We start from the raw sequence: 18,868 nt of genomic DNA on the forward strand, positions 1-18,868 counted from the left end.
CTCAGTGGCTGGCGGCAACGAAGTGAGGGCGCTGGCACCTCATCCCCTTCTTAAAAGGGAAGCGGGCCACGTGACCGCCGCCAGCCAGTCAGGGCCCGGCCTGACGTCATCATTGTCTCCTCTTCTCCCATCCAGGCTCTATGCTGACCCTACTGCCTACTGAAGGGGCGCCAACCTGAGGGATTTTAAAAGGAAAGACATTTTTAATTATACATGTCACTGATGGTTATAACAATGATTGTGAGACATAGAAAATAGAATGCTAGTATAATGTTCTGAGAATGTGGGGTTATACCTTTAGATACTGTATCAGGGAGCACGCTATGTCCATTCGTGCTTCCTCTACAGCTTTTCCAGTTGTCTCCACGCCATCAATTTGTTTTTTCCAAAGAAATTCTTCTGCAAACTAAAAAAACAATTGCATATGTTATGGTACATCTAAACCTTATTTCACAATTGTAGGAAACCAAAAAACATTTTCTATGATAGTTTCTCACTATCTATTGGCCAAGGACCTCTGCATTTGTAGATGTCATCAATTTCTATATTCCAACATTTATTTATGATGAGACAAACAGGGCCTTTTTAGATGCAAAGCTGGGCCCTGGGCATAATTACAGGTGGGGCCGTAGGTTTGGAAATTTAGTACTGACACAGTATAGTTGAGTCAACTTGCCCCGCATATAGAACGTATTTCCTCATACGTGGCAATTGCAGCAGGCGCATCCGCGTTGGATTAGGAACAGGTTGTAATACCATATGCCTGCTTTTTGTCGGCTAACCAAGCTGCGTATATGTATACCGCTACACTTACCATACACGTTGATACACGTAGCGAAGCGTTTCGGCGTTAAAATATCGGCTCCACTCTTTTGGAATGTAGGCGAATACGCTTGCGTTTAGGAGTATGTTTACATACATTTCGAGAATACGGAAGTGTGAAAGGAGCCACAGAGATAAATCTAGATTTTAGCAGTAATAATAGATAAATATGATAAAATAAACGACTCCCATAATTGACCTGCTTTATTAGTTATGAGTTGTATAATGTGCTGCATTATTAGTTATGGTGGTATAATGGGCTGCATTATTAGTTATGGGGGGTATAATGGGCTGCATTATTATTTATGGGTGTATAATGGGCTGCATTATTAGTTATAGGATATAATGGCCCTGCGTTCTTAGCTAAGGGGGCCTAAAGTGCTGCATTATTAGTTATGGGGGTATAACGGAATGCATTATTAGTTTAGGTGTTGTATAATGGGCCTGCATTATTAGCTAAGGTGGCCTAATGGACTGCATTATTAGTTATGTTCGGCTATAATGGGTTTCATTATTATTTGTCGTGGTATAATGGGCCTTCAAATTATCATTTATCGTGGGCAGTAATGGGCTGCATTATTGTAGTTATGATGGCCATACGGTTATAGGCTATAAATAGTAATACGCCACCGTTTACAACAACAATAATAGTGAAGGCTAATAAACAATAATAACCTGTCTTAGGCTCCAAAAAATAGTAATGTGCCTCCATAAAGAGGTAATGCAGCACCGTTAAGGCCCACATACAGTAATAGCGCGGCAGTTAGGCCACATACAGTAGTAACGCAGGTTTTATACCACATAAATTAATAGTGCAGCATTTATGCACCACAGTAATAGCGCATAAGTTATTCCCCATACAGTAATAGTGCAGCATTATTATGGTCCCATTCAGTAATATTGCTGCATTGTTATGCCCTAAATTCAGTAATAGTGCACATAGTTAAGCTCCATATACAGTAAATAGTGCTGCATAGTTAAGCCCATACAGTAAATAGTAATAAGCATTTTTGCACCATATACAGCAGCAGTACAGCAAATTTATTCACATACATATAGTAATAGTGCCAAATAGTTATGTCCAAACATACAATTATAGGGCCAGATAGTTTTGCCCCATATACAGTAATAGTCCTGCATAGTTAAGCCTACAAATAGAGTAAAAGTGCCGCATATTTATGCAACATCTAATATATAAAGCTGAATGTGGGTGTGTGTGTATGTGTGTATGTATGTGTGTATGTCCGGGATTGGCATCTACACCGTCGCAGCTACAGCCACAAAATTTGGCACAGTCACACATCTGGACCCCGAGAGCGTCATAGGCTATGTTGTGAGTCGAAATTTTAACCCCGCGCGTTCCAATTCACGAAACAATTTTGCCCCTATCTACATAATGGGGAAAAAGTGAAAGGGAAATTGTTGGAGGCAAATTGACAGCCAGGAGGAGATGGCATACAGGTATATACTATATACAGGGAAGATGACATACACATATATACTATATACAGGGGAGATGGCATACAGGTATATACTATATACAGGCGAGATGACATACACATATATACTATATACAGGAGGAGATGATATACAGCTATATATTATATACAGGAGGAGATGACATACAAGCATATACTATATACAAGGCAGATGGCATACAGGTATATACTATATACAGGTGAGATGACATACAGGTATATACTATATACAGGAGGATATGACATACAGGTATATACTATATACAGGAGGATATGACATACAGGTATATACTATATACAGGAGCAGATGACATACAGGTATATACTGAGGGGAAAATGAGGTGTGAGGTGAAAGTGAAGAGGTGCGAGTGCAAAAGCAGAGGAGTGAGGGGAAAATAGTGGAGTGATTGGAAAAAGACAGGTGTGAGGTCAAAATAACAGGTGTTAGGGGGGAAATGATAGAAGTGAGGGGAGAAAATGAGAGGTGTGAGGGAAAAATGAGAGACGTGAGGGGGAAAATGAGAGATGTGACCGGGAAAATGAGAGGCGTGATGGGATAATGAGAGAAGTGAGGTGCTATAACTAACAGTTACTGTGAAAGGAAAAGTGTGTGTATCAACGGAAATGTCATAATGGTGGCCACGGCAACGATGTCATAATAGGTTGCAGTGGTGACAATAATGTCATAATAGGTTGTAATGGTGACGGTTATGTTATATTGGTTGCCATGGTTACGATGTTGTCAGAATGGTTGCCATGGTGAAGATGTCATAATGAGTATATGGTCACGGAACTATGGGATGGAGGATGTGTGATGGGTATATGGGTACGGGACTATGGGATGGAGGATGGGTATATGAGCATGGGACTATGGAATGGAGGATGTGTATGATGGGTATATGGGCACGGGACTATGGGATGGGTATATGGGCACAGGACTATGGGATGGAGGATGTATGATGGGAATATGGACACGGGGCTTAGTTTTTGCCTTTAAATAATTACATTTCTATTTGTTTTATGTTTTTTGTGTGCAGAACACATTTTTCTTAACACATTCTATTTTGCTAACATCAGTTATTAACCCGGGCGAAGCCGGGTAGTACAGCTAGTATACAATAATAGTGGCACTTATTTAAACCTAATATACAATAATTGCCGCATAGTTATGCTTTATATACAATTATAGTGCCATAAAGAGCCCCATATACAGAAATTTAGCCATATAGTGTCCCATACAGTTAGTATCACATAGAGTGCCCCTTATACAGTTATACTGCCCTATATACCATCATAGTACACCAGATACAGTTATAGTGCACAGTATACAGTAATAGTGCCATATAGTGCCCCTTATGCAGTTATACTGGCTCATATACAGTCAGTGCCATTGAGTGCACCATATATAAAGTGATACATAAAGGTATGGCCCATATGCAGAGCCTCATAGAGGTCTGACCCATATACATTACATTGCCATATTGTTCCCCATATTCATTGCCACATAGAGGTATGGCCAATATACAGTCTAGTGCCATATAATGCCACATAGAGGTATGACCCCTATACAGTGCAACATAGGTATGGGCCATCCACTATGCAGCACCTCATACTTAACCGAATTTGATATTACTGCTCCTCTGTACTCCTCCTACGCCGTGACATTGATCTTCACAGCGGTCCAGAGACATGGAGCCCTGCACGTTGTACTGCTAAAGGAATCGCATGTGACGTGGAGTGCCCGCTCCACGTCATAACCCTGCAACTGCTGCCGCTCTGATGAGGCGCATCCCACCTCCTTCCAATAGGTGGTGTGCCAAGAGGAAGGAGGTGTGAGGAGAACGGGGGCCCGGGCACAGTGGCGGGAGTGCCCACCTCTACGATCGGCTGCATCGCTGTAGAAAGAAAGCGGCAGCCCTGAAACCTGCATAGATTATTAATATATAGTAATGTCCATCGGCGGAGGCTGAAATCAGCCACCATGGACACATGTGGCCCTAGGCAATTGCCTGGTCACCCCCTCCCCGCTAGTGGATAGCCCTCATGGCAGCAACAACACGCATTTCTACTACAATGAAAGTGTAAGCTGTTGAAACACAAATAAAAAAAAAGGCAAAATAAAAGCTTTAGGTTGGTGTGAGGTACTAATTTATTTTGCAAGGATCACAACTGCCAATACTATGACACATATGTAATTTTCTTAAATTTCAGCAACGAGGAACAGCCATAAACATAAACCAGGTAATAGGTGTAGGAAAGCAATTACCTTCATTACCAAAACGCCACAGCTACTTGTATCTTGCTGGTTACGGTGTTTCATGCACAATTTCATCCACTCTCTCGCCTCTTCATTCCGTGACTTTATGAAAGAACTATTATAATATAACACATTCAATTTAAAAGGACTTTAAAAATCATTCTGAGGCAAATGAGTGCATTTAGTTGTGTCAACATAAAAATTACATAACAAGATGACATGTGTATATTTTTTTTGTTATTACATAAAAGCACCCCCAACACTGCATTTACCCTCCCACTCTGTATCGCGTTGCTCTCCTGCGCTCATACCAGTAGCAAAAGCCTCCCGCTTTGACATGCGCCCCCACGCTACGGCTCACGTTACAGTGCTGAGCGGGTCCACGCATCCATTCAAATCAATGGGCGCGTTGCCACGCTCTGGATATAAACATCTGTCTGCGCGCTTGCGCACTCAAATGCAGCGGGAGTCTCAATCAACTGTTCGCAGTGGCAGATAGCGGCGCAATACAGTGCGGGAGGGTGAGTGCAGCGGAGGGGGTGGGTTTATGTTATAAGAAAAGTTTGTTCACATCTCATTTAATGTCAGTTAACATAGAATATCTTTTATGACCAAAACTTCTATTTCAACCACCACAAAATGTATTGTAAGACCACATTTTAAAATCTTAATATTTATGTGTGGCTCTTTTCACAACAGTCTAAGACGGATTAATTTATGTGCAGCATTGCAGCGGTTCATCATGTAATGAACGCCTACCCAAAAAAGGCAGCTTTTTACAACCACAGGCACCATTCCAACGGGAATGCTGAAATGGCAAATGGTCCAACACAATATGAAGATGCTGTTGAAGGATTAGTGAGCAAAAGAGGTGCGTAGTCAATTGATTTGCAACAACAATGATTAACAACTGTTATGTGCAAAGTCCCATTTTGTATGGCTGTACACATAACTAAAAGGTCATTTTTTTAAAATTTATAGTGACTTTTGCTGGTGGAGGAGGGAAGGCAACAGTTTTTTTAAATGGCTTTAATTATGTATTAGGCTACATTCATATTGGTGTTTTTTCCACGAAAAAGGCCCTTGACTAAATGTTTTTTTTTCCCCGAAACTTATTCTGTGTTAATGCTTGATTTTTTCAAGCATTGCTACTAAATAGCCGCATCCGTAAAGGCACCTTGGCAATGCAAATGTTAAGTCATGTCACATTCAACTAACCCCTGTGACTATTTGCACAATTGTGATTGTTCACTTAAGTGTATTTCAGGATGCGTTAATAACTCGGAAGTCATGAACCTAATCATAATACATGTATGTGCACGGCTACGGTTATCAACTTCATTACATCTACGTTAATGTTCCTGCTGCAGAATTTCAGAAAAAAATTAGAACAGGCTGCCTGTGTTTTCCGTAGCCCTGATAGTGCCTGAGAAATTTCCAATTGCACTATCGGAAACAACTCGAACCCTTAGGTGCCTATGGCAGGATACCGCACTGCACTTTGACCCAGGAATGCGGCACCAATTACTGATATGTCCATTTTGGTGGTCAATGTTCCACTATGAACTTAGCCTTACTTTTTCTGCTCCCTTTCATCGCAATGACAATGTTATTGCAATGTTATACATTTTATTAAAAAAAATTTAATAACCACATATTTTTGTGTGTCCCTTTATTATACTGAAGTGAACTGTGTATGTGTAGTTAATGCGTTTATATTTTAGAAAAAGGCCCAACTAATTTCAATAACCTTCAACGTGTGATCAATTAAAACAGTTTGTTTTAATCAGCACCTATTCATAAACATTAAAATAGTTTTTTTGTTTTTTAAATTTTATTCCCTTTCCTCTGCTCTACCCACAATTATCCAGAAGCCTGGTCAACGACTGTTTAATGGTGCACATATGAAGAAAAACAGCCTGCTGATGACGGCGGCGCAATGAAAATCTACGTTCGTGCGTTCACATAGACCGCAATTGAGGTGCGTTCTTGGGCTGTTTTTTAAAAAATTGTGCATTATAGAACGGAATCAGAATTGTGCTGGTGCAGAGCTATAGCATGACACATATCGATTAGTGGGTATTTGTCTTGCAGACAGCCACGCGATGCCATCATTTGGAGGAGTGTTAGGCTGTATCTTCACATTAGCGCACCAGCGAATATACGGGGAAAGATAATTTGCATGAGTACTGTGGTAAGGAAGATAAAAGATTTGTATTAAGATCACCTGTAATCGGGCAATGATAGTTGTGCGACTGAAAACTGTACTTACCTCCAATTTTGAATCACTGTTGCTACATAATTTGTTTCGTTCCCCATTCGGTCAATAAATAGCAAAACCTTCTGTGATTTTAGAATTATCTTCATTAATATTTAAAAAGAAAAAAAAGGATGTTATACACAGCAATACTGTAGACGTAGTCTGTGTAGTAATTGATTAATACTTCAAAAGGTGATTATGCTGAAAATGACAGTGTGTACAAATGCTTGTGAACGCTGTGTTAAAGGCCAGACTTCAGAGGTAGTAACAACATTTCATTTAAGGAGTTGTGCCGACATTCGCTGACTGGTAGTCTGAGGTTCTGATCCACCTTTTGTTTTTTCGGTCCACCCTAACCCCTAATTAGAAGCTTGACAATTACACCATGATAATGGAACATGTTTGATTACCACTGTGGCCTGCATATGCAGGCGTTATACACAGCGGCAAACGCAGTAAAACCTAAATCATATGAAATCAGTAGGAGCAATACCCTTAGCAGTCGTGGCATAGGGCTGCAGCTATCTTTCAAATGGGACTCATACGCACAACTGAAGGAGCCATTCAATACTAAACAAATAATTAGGTGTTATTTTAAACGGAAAATAAATATTGATAAATATTTATGTAACTACACTGCCCTATGCTGCATTGTATTGTGCACGTCTGGTAAACAGTAATCGAAAAGTCCTCATGTGACACGTCAGACAACTGAGTCATATGACGTCTCTGTTAGGCCTACAAGCATTCACTGGAGTGGCTACATCAGTACAGCTCCTCACTAGAGATGAGCGAACATAAAAATGTTTGGTGCGATAAGAACTTCGAGCTGAACATTTATTTTTCGGATTCGGTTCTATTTCTGTTCCATTCCGCAATCGAACAGAAATCGAACACTCGCGCATGCGCAGTGTGATCGCGATCACAAACACAATGACACGATCGCAAACGTGATCGCGCATGCGCGATGATGCGATCACGCACAGCCAATCTGGCCCGCATGGAGGCGTGGTCACGTCTCCCAGCTCCCGCCGATACCCGGAAGTAACGGCGGCAGCGGGAGAAGGAGGCCTCAGATCGGCGCGTGACCCAGGGCGGAGGTGAGTATGACACAGCGAGGGTATGTGAACTTTTTTTAAAAAAAGGGAACATTCACTTGCCAGCGGCCATGATGCAATCGGACATCCGAACATTGTTCGGATGTTTGATTCTACACCAATACAATTCTCGAACATGCTTGAACCGAACATTTAGAACAATGTGCGATCTAAATGTTTGGAAATCAAACATGTTCGAGTTCGATCAGCTCATCTCTACTCCTAACCTGCCCCTTGAGTAAAGGCCTTTTTTTTTCTAAAAATTAGAAATGCGACTCCTGGACCCTGGATTGTGTTTGTGGTGGCACAACACAAATGCTACGCAGCAGTAAGCTGTAATAGTTCTGAAAAATAAACAGCACAAAGCTGTCGATACCGCAGTGGTCATTGTGCCACCATAACGATGTTGAAAATAACAAAAGTACACAAAAATTTTTTATATATGTATATATATAAATAAAACACAGAACTATGGTGGTACATACCACTAAAACCCAGTGTGCTCCAACATTGAAGGGGCATAGCCATATGTCTTCACATGGGGTCGGCATCTCAAATGGTAGAAAAAATTATTTAATAATATGACTGTATAAAGGGTAGTGTAAAATAAAATAATTATTGCTAAATCGTTAACCTTAGAAAGACCGCGGCGTTGTCCATAGAATAATTCTGTTGCTGTGACGCAGCACATCGAATATATTGAGTCCTGAAATTATATGAATTTTGCACAATTATTCAGCAGTCGTAAATTTTCAAAATATTGTTTAATTTGGAAAAAAAATGTAAGTGAAACTTTCCTGATGTTCTGTCTTGAGGTGGTGGAGGTATGCATCAATGACCTTAACATAGGGAAATTTTTTTTGTGATTAATGAATCAAAAATATACATATATTTCCTAACACATAACTGAAATGTAAAATCAACTAAAAATACAAAGCAATAGTGCAAAACTGTACTGTCTTACCTCGTCACAAATCCAGCCAGTCCCATGTAGAGAATGAAACGAGGAGACATACAAGTTATATGATCCTACCGCTCCTAACAATGCCTGATCATCAAATGAAGTCCAAATTGTTTTGACTGTGGGCCATAGAAAAAATAGGAAATAACAGCAGTTACAATCAAGTGTTGTTATTTTGCTTCCACATGGGCTTCAGTGGCCGCAGTTAGATCTACAGTTGTGGGCTCTCGTCAACACATAAACCTATGTGAAAATTAAGCACGTGCCGTTAACCATAGCGTACTTATGTGGCCACAGCCATAAGGCAATGTGACTGGAGTTAAACCATAAGGTGCTATAGGGACACACGTCCGAGGTTCGAGATCTAGTTGCTACTCACCTACCACCCATGTGCTCCGTCCCATTTATTTATTTATTTATTTTTTTTGGTTAAAAGTAATGATACACAGGGCCACAGGAATAGTCATCCTTGGCCCTGGACTCGCGCCGCTCCGAGGCCGTGTTTTCCTGCTGTTGGCAGCTTTTCGGTTCCCGACGCATGTTGTGAGCGGTGAGTGCGCCTCCATTGAAGTGAATGTGGAGCGCCCCCGCTCGCCTGCAAATACGACCATTCAATAGATGGATTCGCAGGCAAGCAGGAGCGCGCCCTATTAATTTTAATGGAGGGGCGCTCAACGCTAACAACACGCGCCAGTACACGGAAGCAGCAGGAGAACGTGTCCTCGGAACGTTGCAGGAATCGGGGCCACGTTGAGTATTCCTGAGGGCCATTTTATCAGGACTTTTAAAAAATAAAGGTCTGATACCCTTTACAACATCTTTTTTTCTAACATGTTTGTTATTTATTATCTGAGAAGCAAGCTTCATCCACAATTTGTGTGTTTTTTTTTTTTTCTTGTAATTGTCTGATAACTGCTTAATTTTACTTCTTGGAGTTGTGTAAATAGGCAACCCTTTAAATCTATTACTTAAATAATTTAGGTAATAAATAATTTACATATTTTTTTTAGGAATAAAATCTATAATAATAAAAAAAAAAAGTAGGGTATGATTCAGTTTAATGATCGGATAAATTGATAGCTCAACCTGGAACTATCTTACTTTTTGTTATATATATATATATATATATATATATATATATATATATATATATATATATATATATATATATTTATTTATATATAATAGACCCTTTCTTTAATAAGAAATGTTTTCTTACACCCTACCTCCTATCCAAACAAAGATGGCTAAAATTAAATAAAAAGGCCAACAGGGCCAACAACTTGAAAAACGATGGGCCAACAGGGCACTGACGAAATATTTATTTAACTAACAAGCAGACCAACGTGGTCTGCTTGCAAACATGATACAAATTAAATGCTACCTTGTTCTTGTAAAGTTTCCTTGACATTTAAAGATGTTGGCTATAACAAATTAATAAAAAGTAATTTTTATTTATAAATGGAATTAAAACTGTAAAGACAAATGTTACATTGTAAGAACTAACACAACAATTTTTATTATTGATACATGTGCTATATAGGAAATTTATTTTGGTGGTGGGGGGGGGTTAATACTTACCACAAGTTGAGAAGTAGTGTTAAGAGCTGGAATATTAGTAGGCACAATGGATGGACTTTTGGTGATGTCATCCGAAGTCTTGATTGGCGCCCGTCCCTCCTCATTTTCTGGAAATGTTTTCCTAAGATATGGCTTTATTTGGTCCTGGTTGACCTTCTGTTTCAGAGGCATGCCTGCTGAATTGGCCAATTTCAACACTTTTCCGTGCTTCTTCTGGATTATGTAGGGCCCACTAAAGTCGGGTTCCAACCTTCCTCCTTTTCTTCCACGTTTTCTGGAATTAAGAAGCAGGACCTCATCCCCAATGCTGTATGTAACACCCTTGTATTTCTTCATGACTTTGACATCATGTTTCTTCCTCTGTTTCTGCTGGCTGATGGCAATATTTTGGGCCACGGTCTCTCTGTCTTTAGCCATCAAAGTTTCCTTCAGCAACGACGTGTATTCCTCTGCTTTAGGCAGGATGATAGTGGAAAGCTGTGGAAATTAAAATTTAGCAAAGCTTTTGAAAAAAGGTTTAGAAAGTGCCTAAAAAAATTGACATTTTTAAATTTTTTGTTTAGGAAAACATAAACAAACTAAATTCTAAACAAAATACTAAAAACAAAAAAACTCACTGGCAGTTCCACAGGAACTTCAACAGGGAAGACAGCCTCTCTACCATACATTATTCTAAATGGGGAGTATTTTGTGGTAGTTTGCATCTTTGATCGAATGGAAAAAAGAGTGGCGTCCAAATACACGTCCCAATCGTCTTGTTTTTCGTTGACCAATTTAGCAAGTGCTCTAAAAAATAAAAAAATAAATAAATAAAAAACACATCAGATGATCGAGTAAAGTGCCTATAGTCAGCAGATGCAGTAGAGACTGTAATGGAAGCAGTGAATATGGTTTGGAAGAAAACATTTTTGTTCAGGAGCATCGCTTTCATCTACAAATAATTTTCATGAAAGAACTCTATTCTACAATTCGTCAGCTAATCAAAACACATACGCATGAATGTAGTATACACTGTATAAAATTTTGTACTTACCGCTTTATTGTGTGGTTTGTTTTTTCATCTAAACCATTCGTCTGTGGGTGGTACGCAGCAGTAACGCTCCTCTCTATTTGTAACATTTCGCACATGCGCTGGTTGAGCTTGTAAATCAAAGTTTAGAATGTGATACCACACCACAATGGCAAGACTATTATGTATACAATCAATTATATATAAAAACAAAATGTAAAAAAAAAGACATGGACAAGTAAATTGTACTCACTGTGTTTACAAATTCTCTGCCCTGATCCGAAAGTATCCTTTTGGGGCAGCCGTGGCGATAAATCATAGAACAAAGATGGCGCCCCACCTCTGCTGCAGATTTTGTTTTTAACGGAAAAGCCTCCACCCACTTAGAGAAGTAATCCGTAGCAGTCAGTATGTACTGAAAGCCATCTTTGGTTTGTGGAAAAGGACAAGTAAGGTCAATTCCCACCAGCTCCCAAACCGAGGAAACCTAATTTCAAAAGAAGGAAATTAATATGACACAGTTTTTACATATTACTAAACTAATATCCACCAAATTTTTTACCTTTATACAATCCAAGGATTGTGGAGCGATTAAGGGCCTTCCAACCTTTTGACAGACGTCACACTCTTTAATCTGTAGATAATTATTTTAATATTTTTGGAACTTTCAAAAAAGGTGAATACTTTTTAATTTAACACTTTATTTAAATGTCGTCTCAAAAAATGCATCAGCAACTGTCTTGTTCACAAATGCAACCTTCAAGGCTACTAGGAAGGATTTTTGAAAGGTTGACGATTGCGAGAGTTAGGCACCGTTCACACTAGGACTGTGTGAAAACGCAGCATTTTTAAGAAGCGTTGTCACACAGCATGCTGCTGTAATTCCTGATTTTATATGAGAAAACATGAATAAGATCACTTTCGAGAGGCCACGTTCAGACAGGCGGTGAAATTTATGCAGAATCTGGTCCTTTGAATCTCCATGAATTACCACACGTTACCTGCCGGATGCATAACGCATCGCCAGATATTAATACATAAATTTTTGTCTACTTTTTTGACTTCTGTGTGCCTTAAAAGGCATAAAACTAGTAGAGACTATCGTTTTTATGTTCCCACCTAAAAATGAAAATCGGTTTTGTGAACTCACCGCCGCGACCACGGGTATAAGTGCGCATGCATGACGCCATTGGACGCTACGTCATGCGCGCACATGCACAGAACGAACACACAGACACTTCCGGGTAAAGAGGAACCACGGCAGAGGGGGTTGTCGCGCGTGTCAGTATATGAAAACAGCCGCATATCTGGCCACCAAAACACGCAACCTCACCAAATTTAGCATCGTGCGCAGATGTTTTTGTGACGCAACGCAGAGCTTGCATTGCGTTAGAATATCCGTGATTTTGCATGCACATTGAACGCAATGCATTTGATTGCAAGGCAATGGGAACACTCCTGTTGACTTGCATTGTGTTTGACTATTTTTGGCTTTTTTGCAGAAAATTCTTGCATTATTCGCGAAAAACAAAATAACACGCTTAAAATAACGGCCATGTGGACAGACCCATAAAAAGTCAGTGTATGATTCATGTATGTAAAAGCTATTCATTGCTACGCATGTGTTAGGAATCTTGAAGGTTTTGGGGGCCATATGTGATGATTTTTAGGGTCCTAATTACCCAATCTAACTCATGTCCATGTGAATGTAGCCTTATGTGTGGGTGGTGCTTTCTATGAATAACGTTAAAAAAAAAGACACAGTTGTTCTTTTAAGTTACCAAAGGGACATTAACCAGTATTGGCATGGTCTTGGGTAAAAACGCAGAGAAACATTGCTTGCTATGTTTTATTTAAAAACATAGCAGGGAAGCTCTCATTAACAGAGGGCCATTGAATTAAATGGGTTTATACTACTGCACAAACCAAAACACTCTTGTGAAGGGGCCATTATACTTGTCCTGCTACTGGTGGTATATCAATCTGTGATAAATTTGTAGAAACAAACCAATTATTTTTACAATAAATATTTACCCATTGTTGAATATCGACAGACATTCCTTTCCAAAAAAACCTTGTAGATATTGCAGATAGAGTTTTAACAAATCCACCATGTCCTCCCAGTGGAGACGAATGGAATTGTTCGAAGATCTTCCGTGCCTGCTCTGGAGTTTTAACCACCAAACGATGACTGAAGAACAGCTGACCATCTGGAAACAAAATTATAAAAAAGGTTAACTCCACATGTAAATATATAAAGCCAACAAGATCAGACAGATTTCGGATACTTACCCCTTATTGTAAAATTGTCTGCATGCTTTTTTAGTTGATATCGCTGTTTTGATGTGTAATGTTCAGGAAAGTGTCCCGTGAAGAGGAAGTTAAACATGCTAGTATATTTCTCCACCATGACTAAAAACAAGGTGTTGAAAAAAAAAAAATTGACAAGGTAATATAAACAAAAGGATGTATTACTAACACAACAATACTTATAAAAATAAATGTTATGAGTTAATAACTTCACAGTGTGGAGTATAAAAACTCAAATATTTTCTGTACTTGCATCGCATCTGGAAAACATAATATATGTCACATACATCCAAAAGGCTACATTAAGAAGTGACTTCATATATGTTGTAATATACGCGCAGACTGATGCCTATAAGTCGATATGTAATTATTATAATGAGATACCTTATACGAGCCCTTTCTAAAAAAAATTTACTGTATAGGTTTTGAGACACAGGTTTAACCACAATAAAAATTTGTGTAAATACTTAGTGACCTGACTATACGACAATTTCGTAAAATCCAGCACATGACAGAATGGTGATGGGGCCATAGAGGAATATTGCAGGTCTCATACATAGAGCATCCACTCCACAAAGAACAGAAGCAGACTAACACCAGCCGTCTAAAAGAAACACAGTTTTAACACTTTTTGGTGTAAATGACATTAGACCTACTTTACACTGAGCGTTCTCTTGCCCGTGAGAGTGAAATACTGACCGATCCTGCTCCGGGCAAAGTGTATTGATGTGTTGGTGGATGTAGGGAAGTGTTGAGGTGTGTATTGATTTGTCCAGAGGTGTATTGATGTATCAGGGGGTCGACAGACATCAATAAAGTTCTGATCTTTCCAGAAAGATCCAGGAAGATCTGGGAAAACACACCCACCTCTCCCCCTTTCTCCGCAGTTCTGATCTTTCCAGAAAGATCCAGGAAGATCTGGGAAAACACACCCACCTCTCCCCCTTTCTCCGCAGTTATGATCTTTCCAGACAGATCCAGGAAGATCTGGGAAAACACACCCACCTCTCCCCCTTTCTCCGCAGTTCTGATCTTTCCAGAAAGATCCAGGAAGATCTGGGAAAACACACCCACCTCTCCCCCTTTCTCCGCCCCCCTCTCAGCTATCTGCAATAAGTGTTAATAATACAATAACGACACCCTTTAAACTCCTGTAATAGCACCTGCACCCTAAGACACCCCATAGTACCCCGTAAGCAGAAATGCGCACGTGCAGACCACCATTAATAGCCCGCATGACATTTATTGCGCAGAATAAATTCTCCTCCATAAACCAGTTCACATGGAGCTATGATCACAGTCACTACCATAGGGGCACATTCACAGAGAGAGATGAGATAGGGGCTCATTCAGATGGAGCGATGATCGCAGTCGTAGCGCATTCACCGCCGTAGCGTCCTCCATAACTGCTTTTCTCCTCTCGGCTATCTGTCCTGAGTGTTCAATTCCTTCCTGGGCATGTATATACTCCCCCCTGCCTTAATCACGCCCTCTGGTGAAATTTCTGGGCATGTATACACTCCCCTTCTCGGCATGTAGTCACTCCCCGCTGCTTTAATCACCCCCCTTTGCAGAAATGAAGACGCCCTGAAATTTCTGAGCATAGTAACGCCCCCCTCCCTTTGTCACGCCCCCTCCCTCACTATTGTGGTTTTAACCAGGCCCCCAGGTGCCATACTCACGCCCGTCCCTGAAATTTTCAGGCATGTTGCCGCCCAGAGCTCCTCTTCTCTCCACCCTGCATCTTCAGCTGTTGCTTGGCCGTGATTGGTCAGTTTGCGCCACGTGACTCCGTAGCCTCGCCCATCCCTACTATCTACGACATGCCGACAAATTTCAGAACACCCCCTCCCTGCGCGATGCTTCCCTATACCGCCGGTACACTGCGATCATGTTTGATCGCGGTGTGCCGGGGGTTAATGTGCCGGGGGCGGTCCGTGACCGCTCCTGGCACATAGTGCCGGATGTCAGCTGCGATATGCAGCTGACACCCAGCCGCGATCGGCCGCGCTCCCCCCGTAAGCGCGGCCGATCGCGTATGACGTACTATCCCGTCGGTGGTCATACGGGCCCACCCCACCTTGACGGGATAGTACGTCTGATGTCAGGAAGGGGTTAAAAAATGATAGCCTGACACCACCGAAGTGGAATATATGTCACGAGTAGTGTTGAGCATTCCGATACCGCGAGTATCAGGTATCGGCCGATACTTGCGGGTATCGGAATTCCGATACCGAGATCCGTTACTTTTGTGGTATCGGGTATCGGTATCGAAACAACATTAATGTGTAAAATAAAGAATTAAAATAAAAAATATTGCTATACTCACCTCTCCGACGCAGCCTGGACCTCACCGAGGGAACTGGCAGCGTTCTTTGCTTAAAATGCGCGCGTTTACTTCCTTCCGTGACGTCACGGCTTGTGATTGGTCGCGTGCCGCCCATGTGGCCGCGACGCGACCAATCACAGCAAGCCGTGACGTAATTTTCAGGTCCTCAATGCCTAATTCTAGGCATTCAGGATTTTAAAATTACGTTCCGGCTTGTGATTGGTCGCGTCGCAGTCACATGGGCGACGCGACCAATCACAAGCCGTGATGTCACGGGAGGCAGGAAACGCGCGCATTTTAAAATTACGTCACGGCTTGTGATTGGTTGCGTGCCGCCCATGTGACCGCGACGCGACCAATCACAGCAAGCCATGACGTAATTTCAGGTCCTGAATGCAGAATTAGGCATTATCCATCTGATCTTACTCACCCCTTTTATGATAGGCATGGTATTATTGCACATCCCTGGTGGAAAATAAGGTATTTTGTCATTCAGAGACTGGCGGTATTCGTCCAGTGAGCCTTTGCTGTAAAATGGCTATGCCCCTACACTTATCAGATATAGGATGACTCCAAAGGAAAAGGAGTCTGCCAGATGGTTGTATCCTTCACCGTCCATTATCTGTGGGAATGTGGGAACATGAGATAGGAGAGAAGCTGAATATACCGGGAAAGGGAATTACACACAGACTATGAGGACCGGTCTGTGATTAGATGTGAGCAGGATAAATTGAGATCAGATTATCCCTCAATCCTACTATGAGGACCGGTCTGTGATTAGATGTGAGCAGGATACATTGAGATCAGATTATCCCTCAATCCTTCTATCGGCACCAATCACAGAGATGTTCCTTACCTCAGGTGCTGCGTAACCCAAAGTGCCAACAATGTTCTTTGCTAGATCACCCTCAGACACATTCACAACTGATTAGCCAAAGTCGGAGATTTTGATGTGTCCGGTGTCTTGGATGAGGATGTTCTCTGTCTTCAGGTCACTGCAGGGAGAAGGAGCAGACACTGATTGTGAGGATAATTCATGAAAAGACCTTTCTACAATAGATATGTAGGGAGACATCGGAGAGTCACAGGTGACAGATTTATGGAGGTGAAATAATTACCCATATGTGAGCCCGTGTTCGTGCAGGAATTGGATTCTGCACATCATCTCTGCCGCAAAGAGTCTGTTGAGAAGAAAGTAAAGGGTGGATCAGTGGTTAACATACACAATCATACAGAGAACATGAGGAGAACACACGTGTTCTTTTCACGTCATTATTTTCTTCTGTGTCATTGTCCATTGCTCTAGGACTGCAATGTGCAGGCAGCGGATTATTAAGATTCAGTATAAGACATTTACCTTATTGTTTTTGTGTTAAACAGTATCAAATCGTTCATGTGGTGAAGCAGGTCTCCTCCGGCCATATAGTCCATGGCTACTGCATACTCCGTCGGTGTCTCTACAAACGCCCGCATGGACATTAGGTAGGGGCACCCGGCAGCCATTTTCATGACTTCTAGCTCTGTGGAGATGATGTCCTCACAAGAACTCTTGTCCATGAACTTAATGGCCAGCAGTCCTTCATTGACCGGATCTGATGCCAATCTGACCTGGAGAAAAATCACAAGAGATCAGACCAAACTCCCATCTATTACTGTGTAATATGTCACTAGTTTATCCCAAGAATCATTACATATGAACATCCCGTAATTAATAAGTACATCTGGAGCGCCCCCACTGCCGCAGGGCTGAGGGGTACCCGGTACCGGGCCTCTGAGTCTCTGCTCTGGGGTTGTCACGGTGGCTAGGCCCGGTCCGTGACCCTGCCGAGGGGCGTACAGTGATAGATATGATGGATGATGGTAGTGGTGGTGAGGCTGTGATGGTGCGGTGCAGTAAATAACGAGGACACCAGGTTGCAGTCTCTTTACCTCTTTACTGGAGATTTCTGGGTCCTCAGTCCGGAATCCGGATAACCAGGCTGCGCAAGTCCGGCCGGCCCAATGGCACCTCCAGAGTTCTCTTAGCAGGTGGAAATCTGTGCCTTCCTGCTAGCGCTAGGTGTTGTGGTCCTTCCCTGCTGTGCTTACAGAAAGTCCCCACAACTGTTGTGTCTGTTTCTTAAGTTCCCTCACAACTCGATTAGATGATGTTCTGCTAATCCTCCGTCCCTCCCTGGAGTTCTGGTTGGGACGGCACCCGTTTGACGGGTAGGCTCGGAGCTCTTCCGGGACCCTAGAGTCGCCCCTCTCCACAAGTTGCCCCCCAAGACTGCATAGGTGATTAAAGTTAGACAGCCCGCCTTAAACTGACTGTCCTGCCGCTGTTTGGAGTATTGCTTGAAGCTGAATGTTATGATACTCCCTCGGCGTTCCGGCCACCGGTAGTGCGCCTCAGTAGGATGTTGCTTCGGTCTTACAGCACGACTCCTACTGGTATTTCTCCTTTTGCTTGATCTCGTTTCTCACTCAGCACAATCTATCTCGCTTCTAATCCTTCCTTGGGCACCGCCGCTATCCTGAGCTGGCACGGTCCCGTTACGTTCGTTCAAGTTGCCAAGCCTCTGTCAGGATCCCACCCCTGACAGAGACCCTACTGTATCTTCCCCCACAACACCCTCTGCCACAAGGTGTTGCCTGGTTCCAACCCAGTCAGCTTTCTGATCTAACTTCCTGCCTGACCCCCAGTTTACCCACTATGGTGGGGAGTGGCCTAGTGAATAGAACCCTTAGCTCCCCCCGGAGGCCCGGCTGTGAAATGTATTGG

The 18,868-nt window shown here is 41.9% G+C and overlaps 3 long non-coding RNA genes across 3 annotated transcripts; all 3 read right to left on the reverse strand.

The window, feature by feature from the left end:
• Window positions 1-6,896: 6,896 nt before the first annotated feature.
• Window positions 6,897-8,624, reverse strand: LOC143804845 (uncharacterized). Its single transcript, XR_013221119.1, has 3 exons — window positions 8,549-8,624; window positions 8,400-8,465; window positions 6,897-6,918 (listed from the first exon to the last, which is right to left on the reverse strand). It is a non-coding gene; the product is annotated as an uncharacterized LOC143804845 (long non-coding RNA).
• An 85-nt stretch (window positions 8,625-8,709) lies between these two features.
• Window positions 8,710-10,533, reverse strand: LOC143804844 (uncharacterized). Its single transcript, XR_013221118.1, has 3 exons — window positions 10,457-10,533; window positions 8,879-8,994; window positions 8,710-8,753 (listed from the first exon to the last, which is right to left on the reverse strand). It is a non-coding gene; the product is annotated as an uncharacterized LOC143804844 (long non-coding RNA).
• Window positions 10,534-16,972: 6,439 nt separating this feature from the next.
• Window positions 16,973-17,554, reverse strand: LOC143809223 (uncharacterized). The gene is made up of 3 exons (XR_013222158.1): window positions 17,462-17,554; window positions 17,223-17,285; window positions 16,973-17,099 (listed from the first exon to the last, which is right to left on the reverse strand). It is a non-coding gene; the product is annotated as an uncharacterized LOC143809223 (long non-coding RNA).
• Window positions 17,555-18,868: the final 1,314 nt, after the last annotated feature.

The sequence above is a fragment of the Ranitomeya variabilis genome, chromosome 2, assembly GCF_051348905.1.
Source record: "Ranitomeya variabilis isolate aRanVar5 chromosome 2, aRanVar5.hap1, whole genome shotgun sequence".
Lineage (NCBI taxonomy): Eukaryota > Metazoa > Chordata > Amphibia > Anura > Dendrobatidae > Ranitomeya > Ranitomeya variabilis.